At 34.8% G+C, this 23,716-nt stretch overlaps 1 protein-coding gene and 1 long non-coding RNA gene across 10 annotated transcripts in view; both read left to right on the top strand.

Moving 5' to 3' along the window:
- EPHA7 (EPH receptor A7) overlaps positions 1-23,716 on the top strand; it is a 172,150-nt gene that overhangs the window by 71,405 nt on the left and 77,029 nt on the right. The window lies entirely within an intron of this gene.
- LOC146406116 (uncharacterized) lies at positions 1,085-9,778 on the top strand. The gene is made up of 2 exons (XR_014840117.1): positions 1,085-6,977; positions 7,175-9,778. It is a non-coding gene; the product is annotated as an uncharacterized LOC146406116 (long non-coding RNA).

The raw sequence follows: 23,716 nt of genomic DNA, 5'->3' as shown, positions 1-23,716 counted from the left end.
TTCATTTTAATATATCTTAGTCTTTTCATAAATTCTTTGATCTCAAAACTGCCATTTTGTACATAATGATATTTAAGTATCTGGGAAGAAAGGGTTAATTTGCATAATAACTCAGTTATAATACTGCTGTGGACTGAGTTCTGTCTTTCCCCAGACTCATTTGTTGAGGCTTTCACCCCAGTGTGACTATATTTGAAGACAGAGACTATAAAGAGGTAATCAAGGTTAAATGAGGTCATAAGGTTTGGGCCCTGATCCTACAGGATTAGTGTCCTTACAATAAAAGACACCAGTGAGCTGGCTTTCTCTCTACACACATGCACTGTGGAAAGGTCGATGAATCATAGCCGGAAGGTGGCCATCTCCAAGCCAGGAAGGAAGACCTCATCAGAATCAGAATCTGAACCCTGCTGGACCTTGGTCTGAGATTTCCAGCTTCCAGACCGTGAGAAAATTTGTTGTTTTTGTTGTTTTTGCCATGTCCACAGCATGCAGAAGTTCCCAGGCCAGGGATTGAACTCATGCCACAGCATCCCAAGCCACAGCAGTGACTATACCAGATCCTTAACCATGAAGTCACCAGGGAACTCTGAAAATTTGTTTTTGTAAGATGACGACTCTCTGGTATCTTATTATAGAAGCCTGAGTAGACTAATAGAGATACACAGCCCTGAGATAATTTACTCATATTCTTTTAGTTTGAAGGAAAGTATTTATTTTTCATTTATTTATATGAGGACAGCTAAGGCAAGAATGTTTTTTGTGGATGGATCAAGGAGTGGGTGTTGTAGACATTTTATGCATTTCTACGATTTCTGCCTCTCAAAAGTACTAAACTTATTTAGTGGAATGCATTAGTAATTGTCAGAAAGACCAACAGTAATATTTTGCTTCTGACATGCAAGACTTTTTTAAAACAGAACCAATTCATTATCTCATTAATTATAGAAGGTGCTACATTGATGGTAGCAGAACATTTAATACAAAATAAGTTATGAGTTTTGTCCCTAAATTTTCAAGCCTGAGCAAGTTTGTCATATTCTTGGCAATTTTAAACTAACATTTTTCTACATGATTAAGAAGTAAGTGCTGTTTCAGGATTTTTTTAGTGAAAATTTTTATAACTCTGTGTTTTAGATATTTAAATTTGTAATTTGTTAGATTTAAGCTTTCTCTAAACAGACTCTTCAAAAAATATATGACTGCCTATTAGGATCATGATTCTGGAATAGTCCATAATTTTAGAATTATGGAAAGTAATTCTTATTATATGCATTGTCCTTAATAGGAGATCCTTCATTTTACTACTGTCAGTTTCTAGAGTAAAGATTGTAGCAAACTGAAAATATATCCATAGAATATTATTTATAAAGAAATAGCTACTCTATTTTTAAAGTTAAGTTTGTTCAAGTAAGATATAGAAAATCTCTTTTTAACTGAAATGTGACTAACCAGACCACCTGCTCTTTACTTTTTGCAGATGATAGGGTAGAGATATGAAAAAAGCACATTAACAGCAGTGACTGATGTAAAATATGCTAAATTTTTTTCAGGGTACAATCCTGGATCGATATATATTTAATTCAGTCTATTTTTCTGGAGGTATTACATAATCATAAATAATAAAACAGCAAAATGCATGTAATATAATAGTATTACTGTGCTAAGAATACAAACTGACATGTTTGGGGGGTTCATGCTATTTTACAACAGGATCTATGGTGTCTCTGTAGCGCCAGGATGTGGGTTTGACGTCTTTCCCATCACGACAGGGTGAAGGATCTGGTGTTGCCACAGCTACAGTGCAGATTGCGGCCAAAAAGAAAGAACTAACAGTTTGTGAAAGTTTGGTTTGTTTGTTTTTGACCATGGCCGTGGGCATGCAGAAGTTCCAGGGCCAGGGATCAAAACCGTGCCACAGCAGTGACCCGAGTTATAACACTGACAGTGCCAGTTCTGAGCCAGCAGGGAACACCTGTGTGTGTGTGTGTGTGTGTGTGTGTGTGTGTGTGTGTGTGTGTGTGTGTGTGTGAAAGATTTTTGATATGAATGGAATCAAGGGTTTTTGGTTGTGTTAACCAAAACTGGTTGCTGATTTACTTGGTAGTGTTGTACAGTATAAAAGGGTTTTTATATATGAGTTGTTTGCTTAGTGCTTATAGAGTAAACGATCATAACCATTATCCCAAGGTGTTATTAAAGGAATAACATTGTGAAGACAATCACAGTTTCAGAAAAACTTCATATAAGAGCAAGAAATCAATAAGCTGCATTTCAAAGAATGAAAAGCCAGTGGATGGTAATTTCATACATTATTCATATATAGACGAGTACATATGATGTAAATTGGTGGTAGTGGTGATGATGTTGGTGATAAAAATTTGGTCAAATTAATATAGTGTTGTATGTCAGTTATACCTCTTTTTTTTTTTTTTTAAATAAAGCTTATGGGCCCATAAACTTGAAGGACGTATTTAGGTTTCCCTCCAGTCCCATTTCCTACACTCTGGTCCACCCAACCATACACATCAGTTTAAGCCCTGGATCAGCTGAGGGATGTAGCTTTGAGACAGGTAGAAGACAGTTTTTAAATTGACAAGCACTTAGTTATGTTTTCAGTACTAGTGTTAAGAGAGGGTAAATGTTGATTATTTTATTCCTTGCTTCGTTGGTGATGAATTGAAGTAAATTTGATTCAGACAAGCAATCTGGTGGAATGATGCAGAGCCATCCACAAAAACATCTGTACTAATCAAGCAATGCAGTAAATTAGAGCTACAAGAAAAAGACATTGATCCAAGGGGATCATTAACAGTTTTAACCAGCAGATCTAAGTTATAGGGTAAAGGAGAGACCACTATTAAGATCTTGCTTTTCAGGTCTGTCGATTACTACTGCAAAAGCCTGATTGCTACTTGTTACAATTCCAACTCTTTATGACTTGGGTTCCCTTTACACTATTGTAAGCAAAAAACAAGGATCAATTAAGAGATGGAAACCCAAGAAAAGTTATCCAAATTTCCTGCACTCTGTTTACTAAGGGGTCAGTCACAGAGGGAGCCATAATTGCTGTGACTTAACACAATTAATCAGGTAAAAGGCAGAGTGGATAGTGTATGTTTTGGGACAAAGCTCGGGGTAGAGATGTGCATGCAGTCCTGTAGTTGCTTGCCTTGTTTTAAGACACAAGGACTAGAGAAGGAGAAAAACAATTAGCACGGCTTTAAAACACAGTTCTTTAATTATCCATATCATGTTGACATCAGATAATTAGTGTCCCAAGTTTTAATGATATTCGATCTTTAGCTTCAGCATATAGAAAGATGCACAACATTGTCTGAGCATACCATTCAAGTATGTATGATAACAGATGCAAATGTACTGGTTAAGCCATACCCCTATTGTATTGTCAATTCAAATATTGCTAATTCTCCTAAACACAAGACCCTCTTCTCATGCTACATAAGGCTAATATCACATGTGATCTGATGTGTTTATAGATCTGCATATGGACAGTTACAATAGTATGTATGTTTTAACTTCATACATTTTATGAGCCCATATACATTCCTAAGAGAATGGATGTTAGGATGTTGTTAAAACTTACATGTTAAAGATTTGTGAATCATAAATGTATAGATAGGGAATTAATGAATGGTTTTTTGGGGGGAAGAGGTGGTGGAGGTATAATTTAAAAGTTTCAGAGAAAACTGGCAGAATATCAAGCACATGATGAAAATCTAAAAGGACCCAGACCAGTTGTATAGAAGGGCTGCCATAGTAACCAAAGAAGGGAAATTTCCTAAGTCAGTTGATCATAGAATCAAATGTCACAGGAGGTCAATAGAATGTAGACAGAAGAAAGTCCATTGGATTTAACAATTTTGAGCCATAAGAAACAATTTTGATAGACAACCTGGGGTAGAGAATGTCATAATCCTATTTGTCATGGTTGAAAACAGAGCCTCACACTATGACATATGTGGCGTAAGTGCTCAGTGTTGCTGAATTGAAATATAATAGATTACTTTTTATGCTGATTTCATACAACATTTATCAGACTGGTAAAGACTCTAAGATAGATTATGAGTCTCAACTTTGAAAAAAAATACTGCCTTTGTTCTTTGCTAATACATTCTCGTAACCTTGTTTTCTCCTTGTTTTGACATCTCATCCTATTTTCACACATCCCTGACATCACTAAGAACCCAAATTTAGCCTCACATAAATTTCAGTGTTGAGAACCAGATAATCTCAGAAATAGAGGTCAAAAAAGAAAAGATTTTAATTCTGTTAGGATGAACTGTGCCTTCATCAGTGTCTCCTCTAATATAAAATTATCATTCTTAATATGAAATATCACTTAATTCTTAATTATTATACTAAAAATACTTTCTTAATATAAAGTGTATATTGTTATATGTATAGTTACATTTTATGTTACTCTTTTCGTTTTCTTAGTTCTTTAGTTCTTTCTCTCCCTAATTTCCTCAAACGTTTTGAATTATGCCCCATATCATATACTCATCTATAACAATTCAGGAGAATCACCTAAAAGTTTGGAAACTTTATTCTTGCTATTTATATGTTTGATAATACTAAGCCTTCACCTTTTATATTTAGGCATGTTTTCTCTATCTTTAAAAATTACGTAAACAACAAACAGAAAGCCATGATACTCTTTCACCAAACCTTGGGTAGGTGTTATTGTGATTTATAAGTCACTTCTGATGGGCTGGCTTCATTAAATAGCGGTGTTATGTTTGAAAAGATACTAACTGACCTCCTTTAGAGTGCTGTCTGACTACTTTGATGTTTCATTATTTTCTTCAATCCAGGGTTGAAATGGATGAATGGGTCTTAATTATGGTGTCCTGGTGACTCTTTTTTTAGACCATTTTTCTGGACAAGCATCAGCTAATCTGACAAATCATGAACAGTTTTCTTTATAGTTTGGATGGGATTAAGTTACTAAATGGAACCTGCAGGGACCATAAAGAACAGTGCCTCCTGATAAAATGTGTTGGATGTTTGCCATGCCTGTTTCCAATTTTAATCAGTAACCTTTAGGAATGGAGAACTATAAACAGATAATTTTCTGACAGATGTATTTTTATACGTTCACCCATAGTACTTCAAATGGAAACAGGCCCTGTTTATCAAACTTCCATAACTAAAATCTTATTGTGTCTTTGCCTATGAATTTTCTTCATTCCAAGTTTTCACCATATGGAAAGAGCTGCTATGTAAATTTTACTTAAAACACTTTAAGTATATTACTTTATTAGAAATAAGTTAAAATATTTGTGATGAGTCTTTTTTTTGGGGGGGGGGTGCCCACAGCATATGGAAGTTACCAGTCCAGGGATCGAATCCAGGCCACAGCTGAGACCTTTACCACAGCTGCAGCAGTGCTAGATCCTTAACCCACTGCACCACAGTGGGAGCTCTTTGTGATGAATCTTTTAATTACCTGTAGTTAATAGTGAAAAATAGCTTTTCATTATTTGGATTAGCTTTTAGTTTGAAGGATTTTTATGTGATAATAGGATGGATGGACTTTTGAGGGGAATTTGAGTTCAAATTTTGTCTTTTTTCTTTACACAGGTCAGTAAAAGCAAGATGTGTTCATAAGTTAAAGCAAGCAAATTAATAACATGTAAAGCCATATTTTCCAATAACTATCATTTAATTGGACATTTAGTTTCATCTATCTTGTCTTAGGTGTATAATAAACATACCTAAAGAACTCAACGTAGAAATTAGATTTAATATCCCTCTAGGTACCTAAAATTACCCTGCTGTTTTTATAAAACTTTTTTTTTATTGTTCTTAGACTGTAAATAAGTGTATTGACAGTAAAGAATTAACAACACATCCAGGAAGACTTTATTTAATAATGATGATGTGAAATACTTCTTAAGCCATTCTATTTATCTAATTTATAACTCTGTTTGATTACCCCAGCATGTCTTTCATCTGCCGGAATTGCACCCTGGGGACTAGTCAGCTTATTAATTCATCACTTGTTCTTTTATGGTTGCATCCCCATTATGGTACGAACATAGAATGATACTTTCTTCTGAAAGCTGCCAGCCAACTGGTTCTAGTCTAGTCAACCTTTTTTTTGTAGCTATGATCCTAATAATTATTCTATTGACTTCTGTTTCTAATAGGTTACATTACAGTCTACGTTTTTGTTTCATGGTATCATGATGAGGATAGGCCAGCAGAGTGAATTCCACACCTGCAATTACAGAGTTTTATAAAGAGGAAAGACCTGCTTCAAGTTAACCTGTAGGCTTTTTTTAAATGCCTTTTGAATTATCTGTCACTTGATCCATCAGCAATGAATAATTTTCATGGAAGGTGCACTTTAATTACATTCCCATTTGACTTGCATTATCAAGCCCTATCTAGGTAATTAATCTCACCAAGTATCCAATTTCGGCCTTTATTGCTGGCAGGCAGGCCTCCTGAATTATGTGTGCTTGAATGGGTCTTGGGTCTTTTTAACCAGGCAGACCCTGAAAGAGATCTGGAGCCTTCCAAATCCTGGAACCGTGTCTCAGAATTTTTTTTTTCCTTAGGTATTGTGATTAAATTGTATTTGACATCAAAAGTACACTTCCAAATTTAATGAGGCCTATACATTATTGTAATCATGAAAGCCTTCACTTTTAGTTGTAGCCAATCTGCATGTCATTTTATATCTGGGGGAGCTGTGCTAAATTGTTAACTGTAGCTAACATCTGTATCAATCTGCTGATATAAATTTGCCACAGTTATCACCTAAACTTAAGCAAGTTCCTTTAGTTCAGGATCTAAGGTTTATATAAATTTAGATGAATATTTGGGTTAAAAGATGGGTGGTTCAAAATTAGAATCACAACTGTCCTGCTTTATATTCAGTCATATTTTGTTTTCAACAATTTTCTTTATTTGAATTAACAAATAACTCACCTTTTATGTTTTCTGTATCTTTTGATTTTGGAGGTTTTCATTCCTTAGTTTCTTACACCACTTACTGCCAGAGTTCAGTGATCTTACCAAATTAGTTTATACACAAAAATACAAAAATTGTGAAATATATCATTTGCCTTTCTGTAATAGTCTGGTTTTATAATATAATGCAACAAATTTTAACGTATTTTATGGTTTTCTAATTTGGAAGTCATGTTTATAGGAAATAAAGTGTTTTACTTCTCTACTCTGAAGACAATTCAAAAAATGCTGGGAGCGTCTTGAAATTAAAATTAAAATATAGTGTAAATTGATCAGGTACCTGTTTGAAAGTGGTCTAAATATCAGGCAATATTTTAAGCCTTAGGTTGCCTGGTCAGTAAAAGAGAAGGCTGTCCAATGTTTTGTAGACTAAATAAGTTACAGTGTTTACACAGTAAGATGTTTTGGAAAATATGGACTAAAGATACTGGGGAAGGATGGGTTCTTCTCTCACTTCTGCTATCACTCCTACGCAATAACAGTATACATCTCTGTCTCTCGCCCTGACCCCTCTCACCAATTCCTGCCATGTATCTCTACAAGGCTATAAGTTATGATTGAATTTGCAGATATTCCTCCATCAAACTAAACTCTATAAAGAAGTAAATCTAATCAGTTTATTAAAATCTCTTAATATGTAACTTTAATTGGAACCTTTGTTTTTTTAAATGAATAATTGAACACATTTTAATGGAATACATATTAAGCATAGATTCCTAAAACACTTGACATCACTTTGTAAGAATCACATAGTATTATCCAAGTATTTATGTCCCTTGTCATTTAGAAATAAATCTTCTATTTTTTCACAGTAGTTTAATTGCAAGAATATATAGGAACATTTTACCATCCATGTTATTTCTAGAATGGAGGTACAATAATTTAATTTATTCTGTTATGGTTAGATATATTCACAGTTATTGCCTACAAGGTACAAGCTAGCTTAACTCAGAATTTAAATTGGCCAGGGATATTTGTTACTGAGTGGTTCACTCTTGCGAATTCCTCAGTAAAGTGGGTGTGCCCACATAGCTGTACGTATACATACATGCACACCCAGATGTGTGTATATCATGTTGTTTGAATATGTATGAATTCATATTAGACATTGATAGGAATTATTTCTTTTATGAATATACCATTAACATATATGCCCCTGATAATTAGGTATATAGTATCTATAGTATCTCTTAAATAGTTATATGTGTATTTCCCCTTGAATATTAATAACCAAAAAAGAGCTTATGGGTTTTTAACATCTGTCCCCACATTTAGTTTCCTTTTGGCATTTCTGAATCATGGAACTTTGTGTTTTTCAGTAATCGTTATTGTGCCCCATAGCATATTACTGTGAATATATCATTTTGAATTGTGAATATAACAAATATAATTAATGCTCATAGATAAAAGAATTGAGACCTAAATAAAAAAGACTGCTTATATAACATCATATAGTGAATCCATAGAATCTAGTTTAGACTTTAGGAATGGTTTGTTAACCAGAAACATTCTGAGTTATTTTGCTTTGCTTCCGTATATTCTTAGATGTTGATCTTTTTCAGTGTATTGACTTGCCAACAATATTTATTGCTTAGATCAATAAATATATTAAAATAAAATCAGTTTCTATATAGTACTACATGTAGAGATAGACTTAAAAGACACATCTAAGTTGGACTCAGAATGCTGGATTTAGAATCAGAATGTTTGATCTATGCTATACAAGTTGCTTTTGGCCTCGGGCAATTAATACAGTTTCTTTATCTTAAGAGTTAAGTATGATATAATGCAATACATGAAAAAGTTTTATAAAATAAAAATACTTTGCGGATGTCATTTGGTGGTGTTGATATACTAGAATGGAATTTTGAACAGCTGTGCTATAAATTTAACTGCAGCAAAGCAGAGTCTTGGAAAAATTAGCAAAATAATGCTGATTATAGTACAAAGTAATGTTGACTTCATTCTCCCAAAATGCAGTCCTCTCAATAACTAGGCCTACAAAAGTAAAGGCATTTTTTAAAAAACCTATTTCTGGGCAAAACTGTCATAGTTCAAAGAATTCCAGGAATTAATAAGAAGTGTATTGGATATAATTAATTTCATAAAATAAACTGAATTCTTAAGACACTATCTCACAATAAAAAACCCATTTTATGACCAATTTTCATATTATTTTACTTTTAGAAAATGATGCTCAGTATCAATGTTAAGTGTAATATTTTCTAGGATTTGATTTAACATAAAATTTAATTTTCTGGATATACAGAGATAATATAGCTATATATATTTTTCTTTACTACTCGATCAGAATAAAAGGCTCTTCTATCCTTAGAGTCGATTTATATTGTATTTTGAGGGTAAAATAATATAAAGCTAGAAGAGAATGATTTTTATAGAAAGAAATTAAAAAGTTTATAAAGCTCAATACTCTTTAGTTAAGTTTTTAAATCAATCAAAGAATCGATTCTAGTATCAATCGCCAGGAAATAATAAGAGAATAAAAATGACCTATTTTTGTGTTGATCATTTAATATTCAGATATAGTCGAAAGCTCTAAGGAAATGTTAAATACCTGGGAACATCTGTGTTTGAAATTAAGTACCTGGGAATTGTTCTCTCATTTCATTTATTTGATTGGTTTCCTACTTTTCCATTGGTTCTTTCTCCATTGGTCAGCATATGAACCCTTGGATACACTTTCTTACACATGTACCCTACTTAGATTACTTCAAATTGCTGGAGGAAAAATGTAAGAATTCAAAAGCCAAAATATATAAAACACAAGAGAAGAAAAAATGAAACAAAACATTACAAAAAAGCAGGGAGATTATTTTGCACATGTTCTAGCTTTGGATGGAATAATTTATGACAGCCGTTCCAGACTGACCTTTACCTCAGAAAGTCATTGTCTGCGCCTTTTACATTTCAACCCCCAGGGGCTGTTGATGGGGTTTTTTGGCAACATGACTATTCTAGAGCCTCCTGTCCTAGAGCCTCCTCTTTGACATGTGATCTCTTTCTTTTTTGTTTTCCTTCTCTTTAAAATTCTTTTCCTTGTTTTTCCCCTTCTTCCCTCCCCAGTTATCTTTCTTTTTCTCTCTCCTTCCTGCCTTTTCTGTCTTTCTGTTTGTTTTGGTGGTGAGCAGCTAAGTACAGAAAAAAAAAAAAATGCTACAAATTGAAACCACTATTCCAATGTCACAAGAGTCATAAATGGTGAACAAAGAACAGGTTGTTCCCTGAGAATTCATTTCTTTGCCTCCAGGATGCTACTGCTTTTTCCATCCTGTGATATTTACTTTTTCTGAGGTACATCGACTTGAGAGCTACAAGTTTGAGATCAGTGGTGAGAATAACAACAGACTTGTTTGTGATACTGTACTGTTTGATATGGAAAAATACTGGAGTATTTTCTTTTCCTGCTAGCTTTCCATGACAGAAATTTCTCAATTATTTTCTGAATACATTTATACAAATTTGCATAAGTATTTTTAAAAAGTAGGTTCTTGAGGCCTTTTGAAAACAGGATTTTCTTTTCTTCAGGTACTTCAAAATTCTATTAAAAAAAAAAAAAAGAAAAGCAGTGCTATGTCCAGACTGATTTTGTATTTGTAAAATTAGCTTTTTCTAAGGGTGGACTTGGTCGGAGAACTACCCACAGAAAAGTCGGTCTCATTTCTGTATTCCAAAGAATAAAAATAGAGTCTTATGTTACATCCTTATTCAACCAGTGTGTAAATACATTCACTTACTACAAGATCTTGTGATTCTGACCTTTTGGAAATGGTGTGCGGTCACTGGAACCTTGCTTTTGATCACTGGTTATCTCTGACATTATTGAGCAACCTTATCCTTGAGGATCTTTCTCTAGTGTTCTGGTTCAGTCTCCCATGGGAGAAAAGTGAGGTTTTGAACTGTGGATTTGAAAACAAAGCAGCAGTATACTGTTCTGTTGTTTCAGGTCCTTCTCTGTGAAGATTCTCACTGTAGTGAATGTGCCTTCAGCCAAATACTGCAAAGCCACACCATCACTTTTAATTATTCCTTTAAACTTCACTCATGGCTTTTTCTTAACCACTCCTAATCCCCATTCCTGTGGATGCCAAACAAAGGAATAAGTTCATTGATCTAAGCTTTATTTTTACTTCCTTTTCTATAGTGTTTTATAAAGGAGGTCTGATGTATATCACCCTAAGCACCCTTCATATGTATCATTGAATTGTTAAATTGGAAGAAGGATGTCATGCCAAGCAAGATACTACTCTTGGCTGCTTGAGGAGCAACTGGTATTGGAGCTGGTGGTGGGCAAAGCTGTTCCTTTCCCCTGTTCTTAGAAGGTGTAAAAGGCTTTGTACTGCTGTGTATTTGACTCCCCACTAGGATTTCAAAGCAGTGAGCACAGTATATCAAAGCAGTTTGCGATATACAGCATATGAGTAGGATCTGAAATGTTCATGTATGCTTTGCACTTGCATGGTTTACTAACACTGAACTCACTGAAGAGAGTGCAAGGAATATTCCTCTGGGCCATCTTAAGAATCAAGAGCAATGTTGTAAATGAAGTTATGCGACAATTGTCTATTATTTTTCTCTCCTAGATTAAAGAGAGAGGCTTGAAAGTTTTGGTACTCAATACACTACATAAACTAAGTTTTTCCCTTTTATGATACATCTTTGAGTGTGCTTTTGAAAATGTATAAATTATAATTAAACATTATGCAATTTTTATTGTGTAGCAAGGATAATACCTGTACCTCTTTTCTGGGTTATGGAAAGAAAGATACAGCTCTCGTATCCTAGGTAAATGTTCAAATCTCTAACCTACCATCTCTGCAGACAACCAAAAGATGAGTAAGGGAGCTTCCCCATGAGTGATTTGAACTTAACAATCTCTTTTTAATGATTAAATTGCTAAGGACTTTCTATTTCTCCTTTAGCTTTTCACCAAATGCAAAGGAAAATGATGTCATTTACATTTATTCACATTTCAGTAAGAAATTATTGTTATAAGAATATAGAAACTGCAATTTGTTTCCAGGTCCCTTGCTATTCATAGCATGGGATTTAAAAATAAAAAAACAAAAACTGTGGATGATTGTCATGATGTCACATAATTATGGGTTAACCTTTGAGTCCGATAGGATTTTCCTTCTTGCCCCTTTTCTTTTTCTTAGTATCCTGTATCTTTTCTGGTGGTCTCATTCACAAAACACAGGTGCTTTTTTAAATATAATTTATATCCTTGCTTTTTTGTTTAAGTAATTCCTTATGTTCTTAATGACACCCAGAACTTTAACTAATCCTTTGGAATTATAATGTAAATAGCAACGAAATGGTAAAATTTTAAATAGAATTCATGTCCCAGAATTTAGTCAGACCAGAAAGCTTATATTACAATCCTGGACAGATAATATATCACATATGTAGATGGTTATGCTTTACATTGGATGAAAAGTCTCATTTCATTCTAATACTAAAAACAGCAGAGAAAATTTTTGTAATATTACTTTAGTACTCCCTTACGTTTTAAGAAACAGAAAAAGTAAGATGGGGGTTACATCACAGGTAGATTCAGTCTTGCCTGTTAACACTTAATTGACCCCCTAGTGATCAAACTATCAACAGTTTTGTGAGAAATATGTTATTATTTGGAATGCGGAGGAAAGGTAAACAAATTGCCCAGGATGATAAGGCTACAGATTGGCTGGGTGAGATGACCAGTGAGGTCAGACTGTGGCTCATGCAATCATCCCCTAGGTTATAATACCTCTTCCTGGTCTTGATTTGTGTAGCTTTGTTGTCCTATTTCTGGAAAAAACATCCATCCTAATAAACATATGATGCATACGCATCCTGGAAAATTTCTGAATACAGTCTACACATCACAATCTTTACTATTTTTGGATTAAGTGTAAAACTAAGACATGCAAATATATTCATGGAATTCAGGGAATGAAATGGATTTGCATCACACTTTTAACCTTGATATTTATGGATTTGATTCAGAATATCCTACTTATAGTGAATGGAAAACCCACAAGGATACAGATTTCTACCCAGAGTAGCACCCAGAGTAGCATCTCGGTAACATCTAACATACTTTTTTTTTTTTTTTTTTTTGGTCTTTTTGCCTTTTTCTAGGGCTGCTTATGAGGCATATGGAGGTTCCCAGGCTAGGGGTCTAATCAGAGCTGTAGCCACCGGCCTACCTCAGAGCCACAGCAACACGGGATCCGAGCCACATCTAGGACCTACACCACAGCTCACAGCAACGCCGGATCCTTAACCCGCTAAGCAAGGCCAGGGATCGAATCCGCAACCTCATGGTTCCTAGTCGGATTCGTTAACCACTGCGCCACGATGGGAACTCCTAACATACTTTTTTGAACATTTTTTCCAACACTGTGTTAAACTTGTTCTCTGATAATTGGAAGGTATTTCAAATTGTAGATATTACATATGCCAGTAATTATCTCTAGAAATATAAAATTAGTAAAAGCAGAAATACAATATGTTTCTATTATTTTGATAATTTTGACCCAGCATTTTTCAGGTTCAAATTAAAACATCGTATAGTTTGATTGCTTTAAATCTTTGCCAGACCACATTGTTGATCATATCAGTTTATTTGAAAATTTGAAATTCAAAAATATCCTAAATAATATTCTTTAATTAATGTATTAAAAATTTAAGGTATTTTTTTTCTGAGCCATCTCTTGCTTTTGCCTTCAGAAGGTGTGTTAACAAGATGGGCATATAACTAATACCAGTGCTTAGATGAACTTTCTTACTTTTCCATCAAGTATATTACAGTGTAACAAAAAATTAACTTAATTGAAGTTATAATTGAGTTCCTGTGTAGAAACTACATATAATAAAAATATAAGCCACTTAGCAAAGAGAGAAATGGAATTTGTAATTTTTCTTTATCTTTTTTTTTTTTTTTTTTTTTTTTTTGCCTTTTCTATGGCCACTCCCACGGCATATGGAGTTTCCCAGGCTAGGGGTCTGATCCAAGCTGTAGCTGCTGGCCTATGCCAGAGCCACAGCAGCGCGGGATCCGAGCTGCGTCTGCAGCCTACACCACAGCTCACGGCAATGCCGGATCCTTAACCCACTGAGCAAAGCCAGGGATGGAACCCGCAACCTCATGGTTCCTAGTCAGATTCATTAACCACTGCGCCACGATGGGAACTCCGGAATTTGTAATTTTTATAAAGCTCATATCAAAGATTTCAAATATACAAAATTCACACTCTGTCCTTATTTGTAGTATGTTTTCTTTATAGTCAGAGCCAGTTAGCAGGAATGTAACTTGCAAGTGAGGGTAAGAAGAGTTGTAATATCCATTGTTGTATATATTGTATGAACATTATTATTCATTTATTAATTTTTCAAGAAGACTTTTTACTCATTTATTTTGATTTTTTGCTTGCCTGACCCAGTTCCACTCCTCAGCTCCCACCAGGCCCACTGAGCTCCATTGTAAACATACTGTGAATCCAGTTCTGTGAGGATATTCTTAAACAAGTGTTCTGATTCAACAAGTTTTCTATAGTCAAGCACCTAAAAGTGTCATGTGCATAGTTAGTGCATGATCCAAACTTCTTAAGAAAATAGGTATATTTTCTTCCAGTTTCAATTAAATATAATTGACATACAACACTGCATAAGTTTATAGTGTACAAGTTAATGTTTTGACTTACATAGGTCATGAAATGATGACCACAGTAAGTTTGGTGAGCATCTATCACACCATAGAGATACAAAGTAAAAAATAAAAAATGAAAACAACTTTTTCCCTGTGATGAGAAGGCTTAAGATTTATTCTCTTAACAACTTTCTTAAATAACATACAGGCATGTTAATTATATTTATCATGTTGTACATCACATCCCTAGTACTTATTTATCTTTTAACTAGAAGTTTGTAGCTTCAGACCACCTTCGTCACTGTACACAGATACCACTTTATTGATTATATTCTCCACACTGTACATTTTGTCCCTGTGTCTCATTTATTTTGTAACTAGAAGTTTGTACTGCTTTTCCCTCACTTATTTTGCTAATAAAATAGATTTCCTATTTCACTGATGTATTAAAATGTATATCATTAAATGACTATATTTTAATACATTATTTTTATTGAATTGAACTATGTGAGTAACTGACTTAAGAGTTGTCTCTGTTCCCCTTAAGGCAGAGTTGATAAAATGAAATGTTCTTCATTCACTAGTGGCTTGTGGATACTTTGGGACAGACAAAATTATACTAGCAGCTGAAATGTAAAAAAATACATTCCTTTGAAAAATAATTAATTGATAAATAAACAATGTATAATGCAATTGTTGATATTTGTCACATAAACAAAAAATACATTAAGATATTTTGGGGGGAGTTCCCGTTGTGGTTCAGTGGTTAACGAACCCGACTAGTAACCATGAGGTTGCGGGTTTGACCCTTGGCCTTGCTCAGTGGGTTAAGGGTCTGGCGTTGTTACCATGAGCTGTGGTGTAAGCCACAGATGCAGCTTGGATCTCATGTTTCTGTGGCTGTGGTGTAGGCTGGTAGCAGTAGCTCCAGTTCGACCCCTAGCCTGGGAACCTCCATATGCCTCAGGTGTGGCCTAAAAAGACAAAAAGAAATTTATTGGGTGAAAAAGCACTGTTGCCTCAATTGTTTGTATATTTCAGATGAAAAAAAAATATTTGTCATCAGTTACACAAGTTATTTCTTTAACTCTTCATGATCATTTCTTTGAAAAATGTTGTGTGTATATAAACAAATCTAGTATGCATTCTAGAAGGAATCTCTTTTTCAAAGTAAGTTGTAAAAGAAAAGAAAGGAACTGTGTCTGTGGTTGATTTTAGGGAGCTCCAGAGTATGTTTTTTTATCTTTGTTTTTGGCTAAAGATGTAATCTTCATATTTTAGGAAGGCATGTATTCAAGAGTTGCTGAATTTGGAAAGGGTTTATCCCATGGGTAGAGAAAACTGAGAAAGACACTTGAATTTAGCTAGAAGGATATCAATGGAAACCTTAGAAACCATGATTTTATTATAGTGGTGTGGCTATCTTATAATGAGAAATTATAAGCTACAGGAAAAACACGAAGCCATCTCTGTTTACTTCTTCTAAAGTACAGTGATATCCATTATTTATAGTATTCTGATTTTATACATTCTTTGCCAAAAGTTCCTAAAATCTTACAGTTTTAGTGTATACCTGTATTGCTAATTTACATTTCAGCATTGCAAACTTTTCTTCAAATAGCCATAGTTTATGGAAATGTTTGATCTATATGCCTGCTCTTGAATGTGAAGGTGATCAGATAGACCTTCTAATGTAAAGCCTTTAAGAAATGCTCAAGATTGTGGTTAAGTATATGTGTTCTCCATAAAGAAAAGTCCTAAGATCAATTCCCATGTAAGAAGTCAATAAATGCTTGACACCCCATGCCCAAGCTAACAAAGAAGAAAGAGAATAGCAAATATTTTTGCCTTTGAAGAAAGTGCTGTTGATTGCTTTGGATAAACAGTTTATCCATGATTACTACTTTATGCATTATTTGGAAAAGAGTTTAATTACTATGTTTAGCATTGTATCCAAGCAGCTTCCCTTAATCATCCCTTTGTCCTTTATCATCCTCCCCTTGTCCCACTGACTGTGGCATTTTTCTCCATTCCCCCCAATAGATAGTTTTTCTTTTGGTCAGTGTAAAATGATAGGTCTGATTATACTTTAGGTAAGAGTTTACATTGCTAATGATTTAGTTTAACAATATCATTGGAGTTCCCACTGTGGTGAAACAGGATGGGCTGCTGCGCATCTCTGGTGTGCTGGGACGTAGGTTTGATCTCAGGCTGGCGCAGTGGATTAAGGATCCAGTGTTGCAGCAGCAGCTGTGTTATAGGTTGCAACTGTGCCTTGGATATGATCCCTCACCCGGGAACTCCGTATTGCTGCAGGGAAGCCCCAAAGGAAAACAAAAAAACAATCTGTACAGCAGAAAGTGGCACATTGTAAATCAACTACACTTTAATTAAAAAAGTCAAAAGCAACTCCCCAAACAAAAAACTCTCGTTGCTCAGCATCCTCTACTCCAAGCCTAGGTCTTTATTTTTGATCTCACGTCAACTGTTCAGTGCAGTGGAAAAGAGTTGGGGCCTTTGAACAAGAGAGACATGGTGTTTCTTTCTAGTTCTGCCACATTATTATTGCATGAAGTAGATGATGCATAGTACAAGATTATTTTATACACATTATCAAAAATACTTGAGAAAAATGACAAAAAAGATATTTGAGAAAATTCAAGAAGTACTAAAGTTATTTAACCTCAATCATGCATTCTAAAGTGTGGAATATTATACTTTGGGTAATGTCCCTATTTTCAAAAATATGCAAAAAACAGCTGTCTTGGAAAAGTCCTTGGAAAATCAAATATATCAGGATTCCTAGTTCATGGTACAGCACTCACATTCTTTATTAGGTGTGGAGTAAAATTCTTGGAAGATCTGGTGAACCATACGCTGTTGCTGTGTTAGCGTATCTAAAAATTACAATTTAATTCCACATTTGTGTTAATATCACTTATATTCTGGCTTGGATGTTAACTGACAAAACCTTTCAAACGTTTATGTCTGAAATAAAAACTGCTGTAATTGGCTATGAAAAATTTCAGTTATTTCTGTTTAATAGATATGTAGTGAATGTTTAGTGGCCAGTGTCTCCTTCAGAACTTGACGGACAAGCTCCGTAGTTAGTTAACTTAGGCAGGTATCTCATATATTATTACAATGCATATCTACAGAAAGAAAATATTTATATGAATAAATATTTCTAAAGGAGACACAAGTTGAAAGTTAATGGTAAGAGAAAAACATAACTTTATCAGCCTGTTTCATCAGGAGTTATTTGTCTGCATGTGTTAAAATGATGAGACTTTCACTGTTATAGTGTCATCGTTACAAGTTGGCTTTGATCATGATGCTTTTGAACATGGATTTTATAATATAGTTCTAGTGGTTGGTTCTACAAAACTTTTCCTTCTTTTCCTCTCTTAATTTTGGTCTCTTTATTAAGAATTTAGAACTTTGCGTATTTTGCTTCCTTTGCTATTTAATCAGTTATTATTTTGTATATGGTGTGCTTGCAGTTTGCTTAAAGAGACCATGCCATCTTTCCCCCAAATATCATCTAGTGAATCTTTTTTTTCCTATTACTTAAGTGTTGTGCTTTGAGGGGCATGTTGATTATGTAGTGGTTTCATGGGAATTCTCTAACTTTATTACCCAGAGTGAAGAGTGACCCTATAATCCCTTTCAGTTACTGTAACTCAGGAACCTGTGTCCTGGGAGAAATCTTGGTATCCGAAGATAATAAAGTTAGGCAAGACCAGGTTACCGCTATTTTGAGTTGGACAAATGCAATAAAGTGTGATTATGGTGCACGTCTAGGAACTCTTCCCAGCTGGCTGATTGTTGAAAACTCTCTAGTGACATGCTTTCCCTTAGAACATTCATTCATTCTTTTATCATGCAAAAATCTTTATTCAGCATATCCTAAATTGTATACATATTTCTAGGTACTGGCAAAAAGCTGTAGACAAAAATTCTGCTCTAAGAAACTTCTATTAGGAGGGGGCAGCATGGTGGGACAGACAACAATATATTAAATGTGCAGCTTATTTTAAAAAATCAGATGATGTTATCCAAATGAGTAGGGTAGGAAAGACACGAGTTTCAGAGAGATTGCAATTTAAAAAAATTGTCAGAAAAGCCTTCTTGAAAAGATGATGTTTGAATAAAAGCCTGAGTAAGATAGGAAAGCAAATCAAGGGAAGGAAGAATGTCAGTTAGAGAAAATGATCTTTGCAAGGTCCTGAGGAAAGAGTGTCCTAGGCATGTTCCTCTGGGAGGAGAGTGTGGCTGGTGCGAGAAGAGAGTAGAAGCGGATGATGGCGCTTTAATGGTATTGGAGGACATTTGTGTTTGTCCTGGGAGGTGGATATAACCACTAGCTTCAGATGGAGGTGGAAAGCCACTGGGGGGGTTTGAACAGAGAAGTGACATCAGTTGACCTCCATTGTAACAATATAATTTGGCTGCTGTGTTAAGAGTGGATAAGAAAGGCTCAAGGGTGGAAGCTTAGTTCCAGAGGCTAGTGCAGTAATCTAGAAGGGAGATGAAGCTGCCTTGTGTTTAGCTATTAGCAATAGGATGGTAAGTAGTCATGGTCAAAGTCTGAATACATTTTGAATAGAAAGTCAGCAAGATTAGCTGACTGCTAGAATGTAGGATATGAGCAGAAGAGAGAGATCGAGGGTGATTCCAAGTAGTTTAGCTGAAGCAGCTGAAAAGATGAAATTGCTAGTAACTCAGATGCATAAGATTATAAGAGGGACAGGTTTGAAGGAGAAGATTAGGAGCTCAATTTTGGGCATGCTAAATTTAAGATGCCTGTAGTTGGATATACAAATCTGGAGTTTACGTGTGAGGTCTGTGTTAGTGATATAAATCTGAAGTTATCGGCATAGATATGGAATTTAAAGGCATGAGGCTAAATATGATAATACATGACTGAGTGTAGATAAAATTACAAAGTGGGTTCAGATAGATCTAAGTGTCAGGGCAATGGGTGATGAGGGACAGTCAGAAAAAGTGACAGAATGAACAGCTGGTGAGATAGGAGGGAAATTCAGAGTGTAATGCTCTGAAAGCAAGGAAAGAGTTTCAAGGAGAAGGCAGTGATCTGTGTCAAATGTTAATAGCCCTGCAAGGTAAGCAGCGAGAATTGAACTTTGAATATAATCAATTCAGTATAAGTCTAGCAGCCATCAGAACATCTTGCAATTCTTCCATTGGACTAATCTCTAGTCTAGGGGTGGCTGACATGCAGCTCTGCCCCACGCTTGTCACCTCCAAGCAGGAGTATTGTGTCTAATTCTGAAACAACCCACAATCCTATAATAGGAATACCAGTTTAAAGAATGGGTTTGGCTAACGTGGAGAAAACTAAGGACTATACCACAGTAATCTTCAGAAAACGGTGAAGAATTTACAGCTAAAAAAACTTTTTTTCTTATATTCCATTTCAAGCTGCCTCTTTGTTGTTTCTGCTCATCCTTTCATTTATTCAGTAAATTTTAAGTGCCCATGATGTGTCATACACTCTGCTGGCCACTGAAGATCAAGAAAGACAAGATTTCTATGGATGGAGGAGGTTGTCTGAAGAATTCTAGTCCAAAACTATGACCTGCCTCGATGAGATTCCAGGTCTCTAGGTATTGTGCGTTAGCAGGAAATCCTTCACTGCAAGTGAAAAGGGATGAGAAAGTATAATCTCACTTAAAAATTCAAGTGGCAACTAATTTCTCAGTTTTAAAAATTGATTTTTTACTTACTTCTGCTTATAACTTTCAGTGGACGGCAGGAATTCATCACATGTGGAGGATTTTAGATCATATGCTAGTCAGCCTTTCTTCCAAGTAAGTTCTAGTTGTACTGTTCATTAAAGACTTAATACTCATTCAATTCATTTAAAGTCACTTCATATACATTTTTAAATGACCCTGAATGTTTTGGTCTTGTTGTATTATTGTGGTTTGGGTTGTACTTTCATCATTTGTTAAACAAATGTTTGTTGAGAAGTTACTGTGTGTCACGTAATTTGCTGAGGGCTGGGAATTCTTTGGTGAAATGGTCACAGTGTCTCATGGGACTTAGATTATTGGGGAAGATAGGTATCAATCTCTTTCCTTTTTTGCTTCCACTATCACAGTAGTGTTATTCTTGAGTGTTCTTATGAGATTTTCGTTAATGATCCCTAGCCTATTAATAGGATTACCTGCTATATGGCTTATGTTTGGTGATGACACCAGGCAGTTTATAAGTCTAGAATTATTATTATTTTTTTTTTTGTCTTTTGTCCTTTTTAGGGCCGCTCCCATAGCCTATGGAGATTCCCAGGCTAGAGGTCTAATCAGAGCTGTAGCTGCCGGCCTACGCCACAGCCACAGCAACACCAGATCCAAGCCACGTCTGTGACCTACACCACAGCTCATGGCAATGCCAGATCCTTAACCCACTGAGCGAGGCCGGGGATCAAACCCGCAACCTCATGGTTCCTCGTCGGATTTGTTTCCGCTGCACCACAATGGGAACTCCCTAGAATTATTGTTATTGAATCTTTGATGGATCTCATTGATGGCAAAGACAGGATGTTTTGTCATCTTTTTCAGTAAGTGTGGGCATTAGCACTACATTTATCTTGAGCCAGCAAAGAAAACAGATAATTATTTAATCTCATGTGTTTGATGATAACCATTTTTCTTGGCAAATGCTTGAATTAAGCAAGTTTTCTTCATTGGTATTGCTATGATTCAAAGTCCTTTTTTCAGCCAATTAAATATATCCAGAGTCTGCAAAGTGTGCCTAGGTAAATATAAACTATTAAAAGTATACCAGCATATTCAAAATAAATGTTCAATTGCAATCAAAATTGGTTCAGTGTACACCTGTTTTTAATATTAAAAACGTGGCAGTTCATTTTGTTGGCGTATTTTTAAAATCCCCTTTACTTTTTTATCTTTTATTTTTCTTCTGGGTGCCCTAGGTACATACATTTGGCAGGATTGGGGTAAGTGTGGAGACTAGGAAGCAGTATAGTAGATGGTTGTACCCTCAGTTCTACCAGTTTAACCAAAGCTTGCAGTTATGGAAAACGTTACACAATTGATCATAGCAGATGCTTCTGTTGAGTCAGTTACACATCACTGCTTTGGCCTAGGTTATAATGCAGCTGAATGGGCCTGGCTTTTATTTTGATAAAGGGGTATGCTTTCTCTTTTATAAGAATAAGGTGAAGAGTTTTTTACTTGAAGAGTTTCGATGATTTGAAGAAGACCAAAGACCTGAGATAATGTTGAAATGTCTGTGAAATAAAAACTAGGACTAATTCTTTCTAAATTGCATTGGTCCTTTGCTTTGAATGTAGGATTAGAATTGAACTGTATACAAGAATTTCCCTATGTTCATACATTAACTCTTGGCGATTCTAATTAAATTCCTCCGGTAGATTCATAAAACAAATTTTGGTCTATATCATAGGTGTTTCTATGCATCATGATTTGGATCTTTTTTTCTTTCTTGCACTTTTTTTTCACTTGTGGAAGTGCAGAGATGGAGGCTAAAAGGTATTTTTCTCATAAGATATTTATCTGAAGGAAATCTCTGGGTGTACTCCCTCCCTTTCTATCTACTCTTTCCCATCCATGCCTAATTTTATCTTATATAACCTCAACCCTATAAAAGGTGAATTTAGGGAAAAGAAGGCCTTTTTTCAGGATTATTATTAATAAATAGGAATAAGGTAGTGAGTTTGTGTAAGTGTAAGGTGTAGAATATAATGATTTGACTTACAAATATTGTGAAATGATTACCACAATAAATGTAGTCAAACATATATCTATTTCTTCTCTTGGTCATGGTTCACAAAATGAAAGCATGGACTCCCCCCATTTGCCCCAGCATATTTGCATGCATATTTAACAAAGAATGGCCATCAGTGTTATCTAGAAGTAATGTACACAGTTCTGAGAATATATAGTTTCCTGTTTCCAAACTTTCCTTTTACTCACTGATATGTTATATGAATTCTGGGATCCCATTTTTTGCCTCAACAGTCCTGCTATATTTTTGGTACTTCATGCTTTTCATTTGCTCTTGGTTTCCCAAAATCAAGTATTAGTTTATAAGTGATTCTTCCCTAAACTAAAAAACCTAATAGTCACTGAGGTTTATGGAATAATCTTTAGCACCATCTTAGATTAATTTCATTTTCAAATGAAACCTTAAAAAATTACTTGAGATTTCATTGACTATGCTACATAATTGAGGCCCAATTTAAAAAACTGATAAATATTATAAGGATTTAATCATAAGACTATTTCTTATTAGTTAATAAATTCATATGCAGGTAAAAAAAGTTATTTCAGGACAAAGTTAATGCAGATATTAAAAAACCATTCTATCCATTAACATTAATATTGTAGCTTTCTTTTTTCCCTAAGCAAACAGATCAAAAGATAGCAGCAACACTTGTGTGAAAAAAAATCTCAAAAATATTTCTTGTGCTGAAAAAGGTCTGTCTGCCCCTTCATGGATGGTTAAGATAAGTTTTGGCAACATAGAGCAGGCCACCGATAATAGTTGGAGGTAATTTTGTATTTGTGATTAAATGCATGTGAAATATAGAAATGGAAGGACTCCTGGAGTTAAGATTTTAATATTTCAGTTGTAGATAACTCTCTTTGAAAACATAGCTTTTTATACAGATTTGGTGTGAAAATGTTTAGTTGAGCAGATGGAGATCCAGCTGGTAGAGTATATGTTTGTCAGGGTATCTGGCATTTAGCTACATCCAAAAATGATATCAAACCGAAAGATGCTAAAGAACAGCACTGTATAAAAGCCAGCAGGATCAGTTAGAGGTAGCATTCCCTCAGTTTTGATTTTCTAACCTTATAGGAATATATTTTAATCCAGATGGAATTTTTCATTTCAAAAATAAAATTTGGGAAAATGTAAATAAAATTGTCAAACAGCTGCCTTTCCAAAATCATGATTACAGTAGGCCAGGAAACACATGCTACTTCGTATGTTGAAATTTGATACCTAATGAATAGTATATATCTGTAAGCATACAAAATC

This window comes from Sus scrofa, chromosome 1 (assembly GCF_054392235.1).
Source record: "Sus scrofa isolate SSC_HxYL_T2T_F1_AM1 chromosome 1, Sscrofa_HxYL_maternal_Yorkshire_Landrace_v2.0, whole genome shotgun sequence".
NCBI classification, from domain to species: Eukaryota; Metazoa; Chordata; class Mammalia; order Artiodactyla; family Suidae; genus Sus; species Sus scrofa.
This window is presented reverse-complemented; position numbering and strand designations above follow the sequence as displayed.